This window comes from Taeniopygia guttata, chromosome Z, assembly GCF_048771995.1.
Source record: "Taeniopygia guttata chromosome Z, bTaeGut7.mat, whole genome shotgun sequence".
Lineage (NCBI taxonomy): Eukaryota > Metazoa > Chordata > Aves > Passeriformes > Estrildidae > Taeniopygia > Taeniopygia guttata.
In genome coordinates, this window is record NC_133063.1 from 48,263,455 (window position 1) to 48,278,403 (window position 14,949).

At 42.9% G+C, this 14,949-nt stretch overlaps 1 long non-coding RNA gene across 4 annotated transcripts in view; it reads left to right on the forward strand.

Annotated features, from left to right (window-relative positions):
* The window catches only part of LOC115491015 (uncharacterized), a 154,012-nt gene that overhangs the window by 40,619 nt on the left and 98,444 nt on the right, over nt 1–14,949 (forward strand). For 2 of the 4 annotated variants that reach the window (XR_012053031.1, XR_012053033.1), the window contains exon 1: nt 1–5,570. This exon is cut by the window's left edge and continues 40,619 nt beyond it. This is a non-coding gene — a long non-coding RNA (uncharacterized lncRNA). The other 2 variants (XR_012053032.1, XR_012053034.1) reach the window with 1 other exon arrangement.

The following is a 14,949-nucleotide window of genomic DNA, read 5'->3' on the forward strand; positions in this document are numbered from 1 at the left end:
TCTCTATTCTCTGAGACAGCCACAGCCATTGTGTTATATTCTTTGAAGTTGGCTTTGGCTTTCCTTGGAGTGTGAAAAAAGCTCCAACACTGCCGCTACTGCCTCGCAGGAGAGGCACACAGACCAAATTTTTTCTCAACTGGCACTGCAGGAGAAGAGCAGCCCCATTCTGGTCACCTTTGTTATACCCCTCGATCAGGGAACGGGACAGTCTGTGCACAAAACAAATAATCAGGGCCTGACAATCTTTTGGGGCATTAAAGGGACAACTCAATCATCAAAGTCAGCTAGTCACTAGAGGAGAAACAAATAATAAAAGCAAACTGAAAACAGAAAGGTAGAGCAGGTGTGAGCAGCCACTGCAGATTTCCTGGCCCTATCCAGTGGGCCACAGTAAGATTGAGCTCCACTACACTTGGCATCTGTATTTGTGTGTTTGTAGCCACCATAGTGTCTGCACTCCTTCTTACAGGCAACAACAGGAAATCAGACTATTCTGGGGAAAGTTTGTAAGAGCTGCAAGTACCCTTTTGTGTTGAAACATTTCCCAGGAGCCTGGGTGGTGTGTGCCAAATGCAGGCGTAATGGGTGCTAGGAGGTGATGTGCTGCTCCCCTTCAGTACAGATTCACCTGGGCTTTGCTGGGAGGTGGCATTTGCTCCAGATAAACCCAGCTCAGTGTGGACAGAGCAAAAAAAAGGCCACCCTAAAGAGCACAAATGCTAAAGATCTGACAGATGTGCTCAAAGAGCAGAGAGATCATCAACACCACAGCAAAACCCCTCCAGATATCCAGCTGCCCATCCTCAGCCTCCAAACTAAAGGGTAGCCTTTAAAACCCAGGATGCCAGACTGGAATGAGGATCAGGAACACCACCAGCACTTTCACCTCCTTTTTGATGGAGGAGCTTTGAGCTGATGTGGAAGTAATTTGATCTGTCTGACCTTTAAGAGAATTAATTGCTGGCTTAGAATTTAAAGTTAATAATTTGTTTCTAGACAAGGTGCTCCAGCAGCAAGGCAATGTTGGAGCAAGGGGCAGGCTGGGTTTGAAATGGGAACCACATCTGCCAAGAGTGGAGTTGTTTTGGATGCCTTTGGAGAAGAGCAAACTGGATTAAAGAAGGCAAAATAAGTTATTCTCCTCCACTCTCAATTGATTTCTACAAGCCAATTCGCTATGAATCTTTTTAGGATCTGGAAACATTATGGTCCACTTTGAATCAAAATAAATTATTCTGGTTTCCAAGCTGATCTCACGGTATTTTCTGTTAGCAGAGGAAATTCTGAAAATCTTGTAAGACATCCTGTTCTCATAAAATGCCCAGCCCAATTTTGTAAATGCAGGAGGTTTTGGCTAGGTCAGATAAGCTTTGGAGAAACATTTGAATATTCACTCAAGCTGAACCCACACTCCAGACAGTGGTGTGAATAATTTCCTGCATTTCTACACTTCTGATGCATTGAAAAAATTTTACTGATTCTAGAAGCATGAGGACAGTGAGAAAAAAATCCAAACAAATAACCTGTTGCCCCTCTATACTTAAAATATTGGATAAAAAGAAGAACATTTTGCTGCCCAAAGGCTGAGGGATGGGATAAATTCAGCATGGTAAATGTCCTCTTCCCAGTGGCATGCAAATAAGTGACTGTGAAACCTTTCCAGGTCCAGAGATCTCTTGGGAAATAATAGTTACAGAGGCTGCTTTGGTGGGGATGGTTTAGGGTAAAAATTGCCCAATAATTACTGCCACTACTGCATATACAAGACATATCTCCTGCAAGAAAAAATATATCCCATTCAGCCCCAGTGTTTATGCACTTCCCATCACAGCAGCAAAGAGCTGAGAATATTATTGCTGCATGGGAAGCTGCTGGATGGAGCAGGGCTTGTTGGAGGTCACTCTCCCAGACAGGAGTTTTATGTCCGGTCATTGAGTACGACACTCAAAGCTCCCTGCAGTCACACAGTGAGGAAGTCCCCTTCACATGACTTCAACAACAGTGAAAGTCCAGGTTTTCCCTTTGTTATAAAACCAGTCCTTTAGTACCAAACGTTTACTGTGTTGTCAGCACTCCAGTGTTAACAAGCTCTTGCCATTAACCTCGTCCCCACAAGTTTGGGTTAGCATCCCCAGTGCCTGTTTCAGCAACTAGAGTGGGTGCCTGTGGCACAGCTGCAAGCATTTATTCAATGCACTGCAAAGAACTTCAGGCAAACATGCTGAGGACTGTAATGCTTCCTTTTGTCAGCACAAGCCTGTTGATGCCTCAAAAGTTCTTTTCCAAAATTGTTAGTCAGAGTTTTAAAAGTTTTTTAGTTTGCGGGAGTCTGGACATGTTCTAGTAGAAATGAAAATTCCTATGAAGTGAATTTAAATCTAATGATATGATGTAGACATGCATCTTTCATGTGTACATTTCTCAGTATCCTTGAGAAAAATGTTAGAAGAAAATGCAACATAGAGAAGGAGATTTTCCCAGGATCACTTCCTCTTCTGAAATAATAATCTCTTTTGTTCAGTCCAAATCAGCCTTCCAGAAGATTTGTCCAGTCTTGCCTGTCTTTCTGGACAACTTGTGCCACAGATTTTTAATCTCCAAATAACCCATTCCAACACCAGATCCCAGTTTCCTATGCTCATTGTTGTTTCACGTTTTGAAGCAGAAGCTGGCAGTCACTACCTGTGGACAATGACAGCCCTGACAACAAAATAAGGCAGTAACGGAAAGGCAGCATTACAAGCATATCACATTACTTTAATATCTCAATAGCAAACAGCTAAGGAAACACCGGAATTAAACTTAACTGTGGAATTTCAACTCTGTCCTCTGCTGTGAAACATCTTTTCATTATGTCTTGCTATTCATGCTTTTCCCTAAATAGTTATTGATTTCTAAGGTACTTTTCTTCCCATGATATTTTGCCTTTATAATGAAGTTCTCAGAAATAATTAACTTCTACAGCATCATTCAAATGTGAAGGAAATGAGTACCTTTCACTCACCAGCTGTAAAGATCAATGAAAAGAATACATACTAATTTTGATGTCTGCACTGAGGCTATGCATTTCACATATTAGATGTTGCAGGGAAAAGTTCTGACTCCAGGCTTTGTGTTCCAGGCAACCGAGGTCCCAGGTGAGAAAATACTTGTCTGGGCCCCTCCTCACCCCTCTGACTTTATTTCCCTTGTTCTCCACAGCTACCACATCCTTCTGACTCCTGCCCTGGTCCTGCCTTGACCCCACACTGCCTGTCACATCCTCAGGCCATCCCCAGCCCTGTCCTTCTGCCTGTCTTGTTGGGAGGATTCCTGAGTCTTCACTCCCCCATCACTACCCACACATCTGGCTCTTGTCCTTTCTGCATTTGAATCCAGGAATTTTTCTCTTCCACATTGTCTCACTCCAATGAACATCACCAGAAGTGCAAGAGACAGACTCCTGGCTCTCCATCTTCAGGTGCTTGGCCTTGCCATGGGCTGTGAAAGTCTGCTGCTGAAACTGCAAAGGAAGTCCTGCTTGAACTGTGGTTGGAACTTCCTCAGCAAGGATGAAAACTTCAAGAATTCAATTGCTAAAATGAAAGGAATCTCAGAGTTATCCCCTGAGCATGTTCAAATTCAGCTTCCTAAAGGCATATAACATAGCCAGATTTGGGCAGGTTTTCAGGAGGGCCAAGGGGATATCTCTGATGAAAGGAAACTCTCTCCAAGGAAGAGAGACGCCAGAGCTTTTCAAAGCAAAGGTCACAATTGCTTTTTAACTTGGACAAAACATTGAATTTTTCCTTACCCTCACTATTTGAAATGGCTAAGTTTGTGGATATTTTCCAAAAACTTCAGCCTGAGGCAGATACCTGGCATGGAAAATTTAATTCCAAATGCTTATAGTTTGGCAACATTGTAAGTGCCTGAAAATAGGCTCTTACAGTCCAAAGGATCAAGCTTTCACTACAATGTGAACAGCTGAGCCACTGGCCCTACCTGCAGTCACAGCTCAACATTTTGCCTCATCACCTGCACAGAAAACAGAGCAGGGGTGCAGCTGGGGGGTGGATTTCCATCCTGTCCAGAAGGAAATTGCTGCGATTGATACTAAAGAAATTGGTTAGGATGAGCATTTGGTAATACACAGGAATTTCCAGCACAGAGGAGCTTTGGACAGTAGGGGTTATAGACCCCCGTTCTGAGTTCTACTTGTCTACATTCATTCATATGTGCCACATAAATGAGGTTTTCAGTTTTCTGACAAATGTACTATAAACAGCCTATTCACATTTTCCTGATTTCCAGCTTGCTCAGCTTGGTCTGTCCTTAACTCAGCCATCTATTTCCTTATTTTCTCACATTGCCACTTCTGCCTTGTCATGCTCTACAGTAATGAATGTACAGACACAGACAACATCCAAGCAAAATTAAAGCAGCTGGCTGCTGATGTTGCACAGCGTGGGATTTTTCAGGAAGAAGCCATCAGCCCCTTCCCAGCAGATTCTTTCCTGAGTGTCAAGCACAGGCTTTTTGGCTGCATTTCTCACACCATGGCAGATGCATGGACCATATTCTGCAGGTATAGACCAGTTCCTGGAATAGGCAGAGGGGCAATGAGTGGCTAATGAGCACCAGCTGAGTTGCAGGTATTTCACATCTGCCCTATATGACTCAGTATCTTCCCCCATGGCCACATTGCTAGCAGCTCGGAATACCTCAGGACAAATGAGTCATGGCAGAAATGTGGCCATCCTCTGATGCTTCTGTGAGACTTGAGATCAATTCATGTCAGTTTTTCACCATGTAGGTGCAGTGTCATCCCTGGGCAGTGCTGCACTGGCTCCTCTTGTAAAGATGTGAACCCAGCACAGGGATGTTGTGGCAGGGCACATGGCCTGTGTAACACCAGCTCTGTTTGCACAGGTGTTGGATGGCTTCAGAGCCTGGATCCATTGATCATGGGAGTGTCCAGGAGGTCTCCTGTGCCTCACAGAGTTTGCTGAGAGGTGAACTCTTTCACAATGAAATCCTCTTTAGAACTGCTGACACTTTCATGAGTAACAGTATTCATCTGCATGAAAAGGTTTTCTTGTTGTACAAGTTTTTTGTTTTTTTTTTTTTTTTCCCTGAATAGTGGTAGAGAAATATAAAAATCTGAATAGACAATATCTTTTTTATTGTCAGCTTATTGGGACATCAGAGAGGCGCTGATGATAGTTTGCAGGTGAAGGAGAGGGGGAATGTTTGTTTCTTTGTAGAAAGAGGTTTAGAGGCAATCACAGCAGCATCTGACTAAAATCGGAACTGATTGAAATCAGAAGAAAGGCGAAAACCAGGATGAATAAAACACGAACAGGCTGAAAGTGCAGTAAAACACAACTTTCGCAGAAACATCGGCCTTTTGCCTTATGCCTCGAGTGAAAACAAAGTTGTTTTCCAGCGGAAGGGATAACAGCAGATGCTGTTTTGGGAAGGCTGGAGCAGGCTGGTGGGACCAGGAGCATCCCCGGCAGCTAGAGGGCACCGCCGGCCGCGGTATAAGAGCTGAGAACACCGCAGGGGACTGGAAAACCAGCAAGGTAAATTTTGCTCATACCTGAGGTACCTGAAAGCTCACCGACAGGTCTGCGTTTTCAGGCCTTGCTGAGTAATCTATCTCAGTGGTCTCTGAACCACACATGTTTTTCTGGAAGAGTTAAAACGTTTAAAAAGAGACAGCACCATTGGGGAAAATGTTTCAGTTTTACTTTTGTTTCCCCTGTGCTGCTGTATATAAGGCCAAAAAATTGTTTTTGTCAGTTGGCTGGAGGAGGTTAAGTGTTGCTACGTAAGCAGAGTAACAGCACCAGGTGACCCTTTTGGCCATTAAATTCCTGCCTTGGCCCACTGAGGTGGGTACAGTCACATTCCTCGGAACTGCATGCAGCTTGTTGTTGGTGAACATTTTAATACTGATTTCCACCCAGGCACCCTTTTAATCCCTATGAGCTACAGACCTGGGAGCTGGGACCTTTCCCAGGTCATGTCCTGACCCTGTCCATGGCATGACAGTTTATCAAACTACTTCCATAACAGTAAATTCTGCTGGAATGAGCAGAAAAGATAGGATTTCTGTTACATGTTGCATTTGCAATAATCGTAAAAAGTTTGCTGTGCTTTTACATTCCCTACAAATCTCTTCAGCAATTTCTTCTGGTTACTTTCCCTCTGGTTCTCCCCCATCCCCTGCATGCATTTTTGGTAGTAAGTTAAGCAGGATGATATCAAAGGAATGGCTTCATCCTTGTCTTCATCCATCCCCTGACTTGTTTCAGGATGCTGTGTGTGTCAGGGAGGCCCCGTGGGATGTTGGTCAGGGTCAGTAAGGTTTACTGGTGCTCTCAGAGCCTTGACAGCAGTTTAAAGTGTCAGCTGCTGCCCACAGATCTTAGCTGCAGCAAAATACCCACAATTGACAAATGGGAACAAAAAATACCACAAAAAACCAAACCCCCCTAAAATCCCCCAAACAAACCATAAACCACCAAACCATCCCACAAACCCCCAGAACAACTTTGCTTTTGGGACTTAATCTGTTCAACTCTAACTTGACAAATTCCAGCCACAGCACGAGTTGCAGAGCCAACTGATGTGTCACCCACCCTTGACTCTTAGAGAAAGGGGCAAAAAGTTAATAATGGGCTGAATGAAGCCAAAATTAGACCCCAATGATCTCTGAGTCACTGTATATTAAGTGTTGTAAAAAAATGGTAACATTCTCCCTCTCCCACAACTCCACGACCTAGAAAAAACCCCTGTGGTACAAGCTACCTCTGTGGGAGGGGTCCTGCTCTGCCAGTTGTCAGCCAATGATCCAAAATGCAAACCCACCCCTCCAAGACAGGTCCAAGTGGAATAAAATACAACTGAACTTCAACAGAGGAAGAATCTGGATGAAATCTAGTCCAATACCACACAAATAATGATTTCTTACTGTATTGGGCTTGCAGGGACAGATTTTGCTAACAGAGGGGCTAGAGGGGTGGCTTCTGTGAGAGGCGGCCAGAAGCTTCCCCTGAGCCAATGCCAGATGGATCCAAGATGGACCTGCTCTGGCCAAGGCTGAGCCAGCCAGTGACATTGACAACACTTCTGGGATATTAGATTTAAGAAGGGGGAAGAAACCTGAACACAGAGAGGAACAGCTCTGCAGACACAGGGTCAGCGAAGGAGGAGGGGCAGCAGCTGCTCCAGGAGCCAGAGCAGAGATTCCCGTGCAGCCCTTGGTGAGGCAGCTCTGCCCCTGCAGCACAGGGAGGGGCAGGGGGAGCAGAGATCCACCTGCAGCCCCTGGAGGAACCACACCAGAGCAGGTGGATGTGCCTAAGGGGGCTGTGACCGCATGGGAAGCCCTCCTGGCAGGACCTGTGGCCTGTGGAGAGGAGCCTGTGCTGGAGCAGGTTTGCTGATAGAGGACTTGTGACCCTGCGGGGGGCCACACTGAAGCACCCCGTTCAGGAAGGACTGTACCCTGTAGAGGGGACCCAAACTGGAGCAGTTTGTGGAGAGCTGCAGTGTGTGGGAGGAAGTCACATTGTAACTCAGATTTGTGGAGGACTGTCTTCTTTGGGAGATCCTTGTATGTGCCCCCAACCCCCCCCGAACAAGCCCAAATTCATCAGTTGCAGGCTGCAGAAGCACAACGGGGGGCAATGCATCTGGAGGAGCACAGCTCTGCTCAGGAGACCCAGAGAAGAAGCTTTACAACTGTGACATTCTTTGCCAAGACTCTCTTGCTTTTCCCTGAGGCTCCCAGGCAAAATTAATGATGAGTTGTGAGCCAGAAAACAACGTCATTATAAAAGAAAAAAACATACCAAGCAGTTCATCTCAAATGGAGATGGTAAAATATCTCTGCAGCAGGATTTTTTACTCCTTATGTTTTACTTGCTGTCGCTACCTCACATTTGGAGGGAGCTGTGTAAGCCATGATGTGAAATCCAAAGAGCAGGTATGTTTGTTGCTCCAACTTTCACTGTACATGTGACCAGTTCCCCTCACCAACATGCTCTGTCTTTCACCCTGACTCTTCCCTCTCAACGCAACTCATTTCCCTTCTGTCTCAGAAACATTTCCCTCAGTGTCTCTAGTTCATCACAGCTCATTTTTCTCCTGTCCTCCAACTCAACCATTCTTCATGGAAGGACAAGAAACTCTCCTGCACAGCCTAAAAAACATCCTCTAATCTAAGCTAAAATCCTTTTTTGATCCTGGCTGTATACAAACTGAAACCCTTGGCTCAGCAGGCCATCCTGCAGGGCTCCTGTATCCCTGGCCGTGGCTGCAGCCCAAGTAGTGCTCACATGTCCCCAGCCAGGACTGACCCCACAACCTTTTGTCCTGCCAGCTCCATGTGGTGGCACCTGCCATGCAGTGACGTCCTTAGCAATGACATCCTGAGGCTTGAGCTGGAAGCTGGAAGATAGCTTCTTACCAGAAACCCTGTGTGTCATGCTCGTGTTGCATACTTAAATCGTAGGAAACTTTTATCACTGTTGGTTGATGGACAAAAAACCTGTTAATTTAAAAATATCCAGGGGATGTGGTACAGGCAGTTTCGCATAAGAATGTTAATAAGCAATTTTTGGAATGACACAAGTAGCAGCTCTTTCCTCATCCTGCACCTTGACTCATTACTTAAAATTGCTTGTTAGAAACTTCTGTTTCTGCAATCAAGCTCTTGTAGTGATAATCTCTTTACAGAAATACTTAAACCCTGGACTCCTTGGTCACTCAGTTAACTAGGCCAGAGAGACACTGAACAAATTTCCCCCAAGAAGAGGAGCTCCCTGCTGCTGGCAGTGGCTCAAGCATTTACTACAAGGGGAAAAGGGTGCACATCTGTGGTGTGCTGGGGGCAGCAAGGACTGTAGCCAAACCCAAATCTACGTACTCAGCCCTCCAACGTTGCAGCTGTGCCTCACTGCGATGACACAACACTCTCCAAGCACAGCAGTGGGATGGTGAAACTTGCCACAGCAGCCCTTAAGCACTCTGAGCTCCAAGGCTCACTGTTTTGCCCAACAATTGTTGAAATAGCTCCAAATTTAATATATGAAGCGATGTTGCATCAGTTTAGATGAATTGCTTTTAGTGTAAATGTTCATTTTTGCATTTAGCATTTATGCTGGTTTTGTTTTTGTTTTTTTAAGTGTGGGCCCAGGGTGAAAAATTGCTTTCTTTGGTTACTGAATGAAAAATCCCTTAAAATCAAGGGGCTTCCAATACACATTGGTCAGGGTTAACATTGTGTAATTCTAAACTAGGCTACTTAATGACTATTATATGCAAAGAATTTGTGTTTCCGAACCAATCCAAGCAAAAGGTTCTCCTTAGCAGCATCATAAAATCACTATGACATCCCTCAGAGAAGAAAAGTGATAAATGTGCACATATATTTTATTAGTCATAAATCTTTACCTCTTATTATGATTTTCTTACTTTTTTCATACTGACTGGGAAGAAAGGCAAGGTCTCTCTTTGTCCAATCACCCTGTACAGAAATGACACCATGCTGAGACCATGGCAACAAAACTCTGAATTTGTTTTTGGTTTTGACTAAACCATGTCTATTGCCTTCAACAGTGACCAGCCCGAGGAAGAACCCTCAGATGTTTTAACTTCCAATTCTGCTTTACTGTGCCATTCTGACAACTCCATTAAGTTTTTTTGTTATTGTTTTGTTTAGGTTTGGGGAGTTTTGTTTGTTTGTTGGTTTGTTTTGTATGTTTGGTTTGGGTTTTTTTTTTGTTTGTTTGTCAGGGGTTTTTGTAGATAAGCCATTTTTTGTTTGCTCAAAGGACATTTTGCCTCTCAGTCCTCTCCCAGATACCACCAGTGCTGATCATGTTTAAAGAATTCAACAAAGAAAAAGTCCTTTCACCTGAGTAGTAATCCATGACATTCACAAGATCCTTATCTTTCCTTCACCTCCTTAATCCTCACTAAAGAGCCAAAAGGAAGATCATGGAGGTAAAATGGTTATGAATCTCCTCTGCTTGTCTCAGGCCCTGTGAGGCGTAGGAGCTGTGGTTTGATGGTGGTGAGATGACCAGCACCACAGAGGATGGATCAGTAATGAGGAAACATTAAAGCATGGCTGGGCATGGGCACTAAAATTCCAGAATTGACTTAGGAGGTCTCAGACCCCCTGGACAGAGCCACAAGATGCAGAACGACTGGCCTGCATTTTTCTGTGGGAAAGTCATCAGTGAAACCTTGCTGTGAGGCCTCCTGTGGGTTGCTTTTTTTTTTTTTTTTTCTTTTTTGCGCATATATTGCACAAATGTGTATTTCACAGTTTTCTCTACAAAAGCAAGAAAACCTGTGCAATGGAGAAAAATGGATAGACTGAAACCAAAAAGAATTTTGTAAGCCTGCTGAAGAGATGTTGATCTAATTCAAAAGTAGTCGATAAGGACCTGTGGAGAAGGGAAGTGGAAAGACCACTGTTTTTTTTGTTTGGTTGGTTTTTTGTTTGCTTGTTTTTAAAAAATTTCTAACATAAAGGCAGGTTGAACAAAAGGACTTAGTAACATTTCTAAGCAATTGTTTCCAAGATGAATCTGGTGGAATGTGCTTTTCTGTTGTACTTTTCCTCCTTTTGAACCTTTGAAAGTTTGTTTGGAGGTAATCACTGCTGCACTCAGTTTCCTTGGGAGTGAAGAGGAATAGGTAAACACATTTCTCAGGCTAACACAAGGTTAGGAAAAGAATGGGAATATGGTAGGATATTGGCTATAGCTCCATGGGTAAATGTCCATGGGGTGCAGAGACTGCTCTTGACTTCAATCATCTGCTCCAGAGCCATTCATACAACCGGATTTGAAACTGGAGGAACATAATGAGTTACACGTAACTTTACACCTCCACTTTAAAAGAATTAAAATTGCCCTTCATTTTCATAGTGGAACTCTTTTCATGCCATCTGAAGAAGGTTGATCTGTTGGGGTATCTCAGTGCCACTCTGGGCAGGCTGCACAGCACTTGTGGCTGCAAGAGGAGGAAAACAGAGAAAGGAAGCATGAGTGTAGAAGAGGGATTTAAATGTTTTCAAGCTGGATGGTTAAGGCAGATGTGTTGCACCTGGATATGAGAAAGTCCTCGAGGAGAATAGCTTGCAGGCAGCTTGCTGGGAGATTTCTAGGAATTGCACAGAAATGTCAAAGACCATGCATAAGGAAATGGTATCAGGACTGTCTGTGGAGGAAAGAAGGGGTTTTCCATTCGAGTCACTGAGGTATTTCAGAATCAATGGGAGATTAGTCACACAGTCTGTACATTTTAGGACAAAAAAGAGCAAATTGCCTGGGACAGAAACTCTTCCTCTGCTCCTCACCTCTGCTAAAGCATAAAATGACCTTTATTTTTCCCTTCAGTAGAGAGAATTTCAGAGTTCCTAATTGAAGCAAAGCTTACTGCAGTATTTGGATTATGTCACTGTACATAATGAAAACTTTCTCTTTAAAATAATAACACCCAAGACTTTCATTGAAATAGACACCATATTGTTGGCAAAGGTTTATTTTATGCTCTCAAATTTTATTTTGAATGCTTAGGTTTGTGGTTTTGTTTACTTTCAGTGAAATGCATTTTGGTGTTTTGCTGGCTTGCAGTAGCCAGTCAGACTGCTGCCCAGAGGCCAGAGGTCAGACATTTTGTAGTCAGGCTACGAAATGTTTGTGAAACAAATTGTTTTCCTTTAAAGTCCATACCTTTGTTTACACTCTCCTTAGAAAGTAATTCTCTATTAAAGGATGATGTGTCTTCGGCACTGTGGATATAAGAATGGTGTAATTGTGTAATGCTGCAGTTTGGGACCCTTGCCCTCTAAACCTGCCATAGCACCGTGGGGGTCTAGGTTTCATTCCACTGTGCCCATGGTCACCAAGAGTTTGCAAAACCAATACCTAATGCAATGACTAAAGTGAAAGACAGAAACGTGAAAGCAGTGTAAATAATTGCCAATAATTTATTTTTTTACGTGGAGAACTCAAAAAAGATATATCTTCCGCTGCTTGCAGGAAGATGCTGGCTGCAAAAGCAAAGAGAAGTGCTGCTTTCCTTCACACAGAAAATTCTTTCCCCTAGATGGAAGGGATAAACCACTATGTAGTAAATAAACTGTCTGCCTAATTCTGATCCCCACCTCTCCCAGATGCACAATGAAAAACTGATGGGAATTTTTTTTTCTGCTTATCTAGTCCCTGGGCTTTGATCTTCTAGTGTGATGAGAGAAGAATAGTCCATGAGGAAGAGAAAAAGATTAATGAGGTGCCATGGGGTCAAGTCAGTCTCCCCCTGCTAATTACTGGTACTTGTGTGGATTAGGAAAGAAATTAGAAGGTGAGAAAGCCTTCCAGAAATGGCTGCCCCAGCAGGACAGTGGGTGCACTTGTTGGGAGAGGCTGACTATGACCTTTAGGCATGATGTGTGGACCAGCAGAGTGCTTTTGAAGACAATGTCCTGTTCCTGCTTCCCAGGGTTTGTTCTGCATAGTGGAGCAGTGTCAGGGTGTATGAACTGGGCTCTCTTTTTGGTGCTACAAGGATGGAAGTACATCAGGAGAGCTGGAGCCACAAGTAGGCATTTGACCCCTGGGACCAGGCCAGAGCTAGGCCTGTAAAGACAAGACACCCAGAAGGGTGCACAGGGCACCCAGTACGGATATGGCCAGTGTAAACTTCTCTCTTTAGCTATTATTCTTCCCTGCACTCAAAACCATGGCTGTCATAGGGACATGGAGGCTGGAGGATGACTCAGAGCTGAGCCTGCCAGGAGAGCACTCTTGGAGGCTGCTGTCCCTCTGGGACAGATGTGGCTGCGGCTAGAGAGAGCCTGGCATGTGGTTATGGTTTGACATCTTACCGAAACATTTTGCTGGTGGTTGCTGAATAAGCTCATGGCTTTGGTGAGCAGAGGACAATGGGTAGTTAAAGATCTTTTCCTTGCGATGACTATTTTTTTCACAGTCTAGCCATGGTCTAGGAACATAGAAATGAGATGTAGAAGGTCTTTAAATAGCCACTGATTTGACAGACAGGCTTCAATCTCTCCACGAACATGTTTGTGCTTTCTTTGCCAGAAAGGTGGGTCCTCCCTCCATCCCACATTGGTGAAAACTGAATTAATGAACTTCTAACCTTCTGAACAATCACCAGCTGAGAGGGATGAGCTTAATCAATTTAACATCTTTTCAAAGACTGAGTTCAGCAGAAGATAACAAACTTGAGAGAGAGGAGCTGTAAGAGATGCAGAAATTCCCAAATGTTCCGCAAAGAGTGGAACAATTTCACTAAGTATCCATGTAAGTATTTGTACATTTCAAAAGCTTTTACATTTCTGCTTCACAACATAGAAGTCAGATTTTCACAAAGGAACTAATTACCCATATTAAGTTGCTTTAAAAATTACACACAGTACCCAAAAGGGCCCCGTTTATATGTGAAGAAAGATCCCTTTTTTTGTCTAAACAGAGAAAAAGTATCTGCTGTATTTCTACACAACTCATGCTAGCATGGAAGGCACTGATGTTCATGGTACCTAGAAAATACTTTCAAGAGTTTGAATTATGTCCAATACACTTATGAGAGAATTATAACGTCTCAAAAAAGAGCCATAAAACTTTCTGTGACAGCTTCACAGATGGTTAGAGAACCACAAAAACACTCAACTTTTCTGCTTGGATATGCTTTCACTGAAAATTCCCCCTGGAAGTTTTGTTGCTTAATTTTGGCAAGGAGGATAAATTTTACATCTTTCAGTTCGTCCTTGGAGAAAAGAAATGATGGAGAAGAAATATTTTCATTAAAGTTATTATTAATTATTAGTTCTCACACTTCATTGCACATTTCTGATCTCTTTCTTAACACTTTACTGACTAGTGGAAAATTTGTTTTGTAGAAAATAATTACTAGGATAAATAAAACCAAATCTGAAATCAAACATTTAAACTCATGTTCATGCCTAATTTTGATTTGAGAAGGAAGAGTAGTATAAATCAGTGAGTTTTATGACATATTTCACACAGAGATTAACAACAACAGATGGGAATCAGTTAAACATATCAACCTTTCAATATTTTGGGTTATATATAAAGGAGGGGATTCTGTGCTTATGAGGAACCTGATATCCTGTGTAGCAGCCAAGCCATGCATAATTGTGTAGCATCACAGGCATAAATGTTCTCAGCACATTTTCTTTAGCTTTAAATTAAAAACTCAACCTACAAATAATTTCTACCAGGATCGCATCCTGTTTTTTGGTCATAGCTGTGCAGACATGGACAGAGAATACACAGGGAATTAATATTACAGTAAATCCTTTGCCTGGCTTCTGTGGCTGCTTCCTCTCCACAGGAATTTGTTCCCTGTTTTGTGTGCAGGGATATCCTTCCTTGATTTAGGCATAAAATAATTTGAACTACCAAATAAACAACACTTCCATTTGTTTCTGCTTTTTTCATAATAGTACGTTCTGTAAGTTGTATCTGTTGTTGTGCCATCCAGAAAATCATGTCAGTAAATAGTAGTCAGCAGGGAAAATACTGATCTTATGTTTGCTTGACACTGAAGAGAAAGCATAGTGAAGTCCAAGAGCTGCTTGAAAACTTCCTGGCAAGATATTATGATTTGGACTTTTGATACTGCCACGAACGTCGCATCATTTAGCAAATGGTAGAACTGCACACTGACAAAAATATTTATGATTCTCTCAGGAAAGCTGCAATCAAGAATTTATTGCTATTGCTGAAATACTGAGGCTTAGCATTTGAGAATCCTTCCTTAGTTAGAAATGAGAAAGTTTAGTGACATGTTTATAGTTTTAAAAGTTTCCTATTAACTTGAAAGGGGTGAGTATATACAAGAGTTCCTAAATAAATAACCCAAAATTAACCGGCCAAGTACACACTAAGAAAT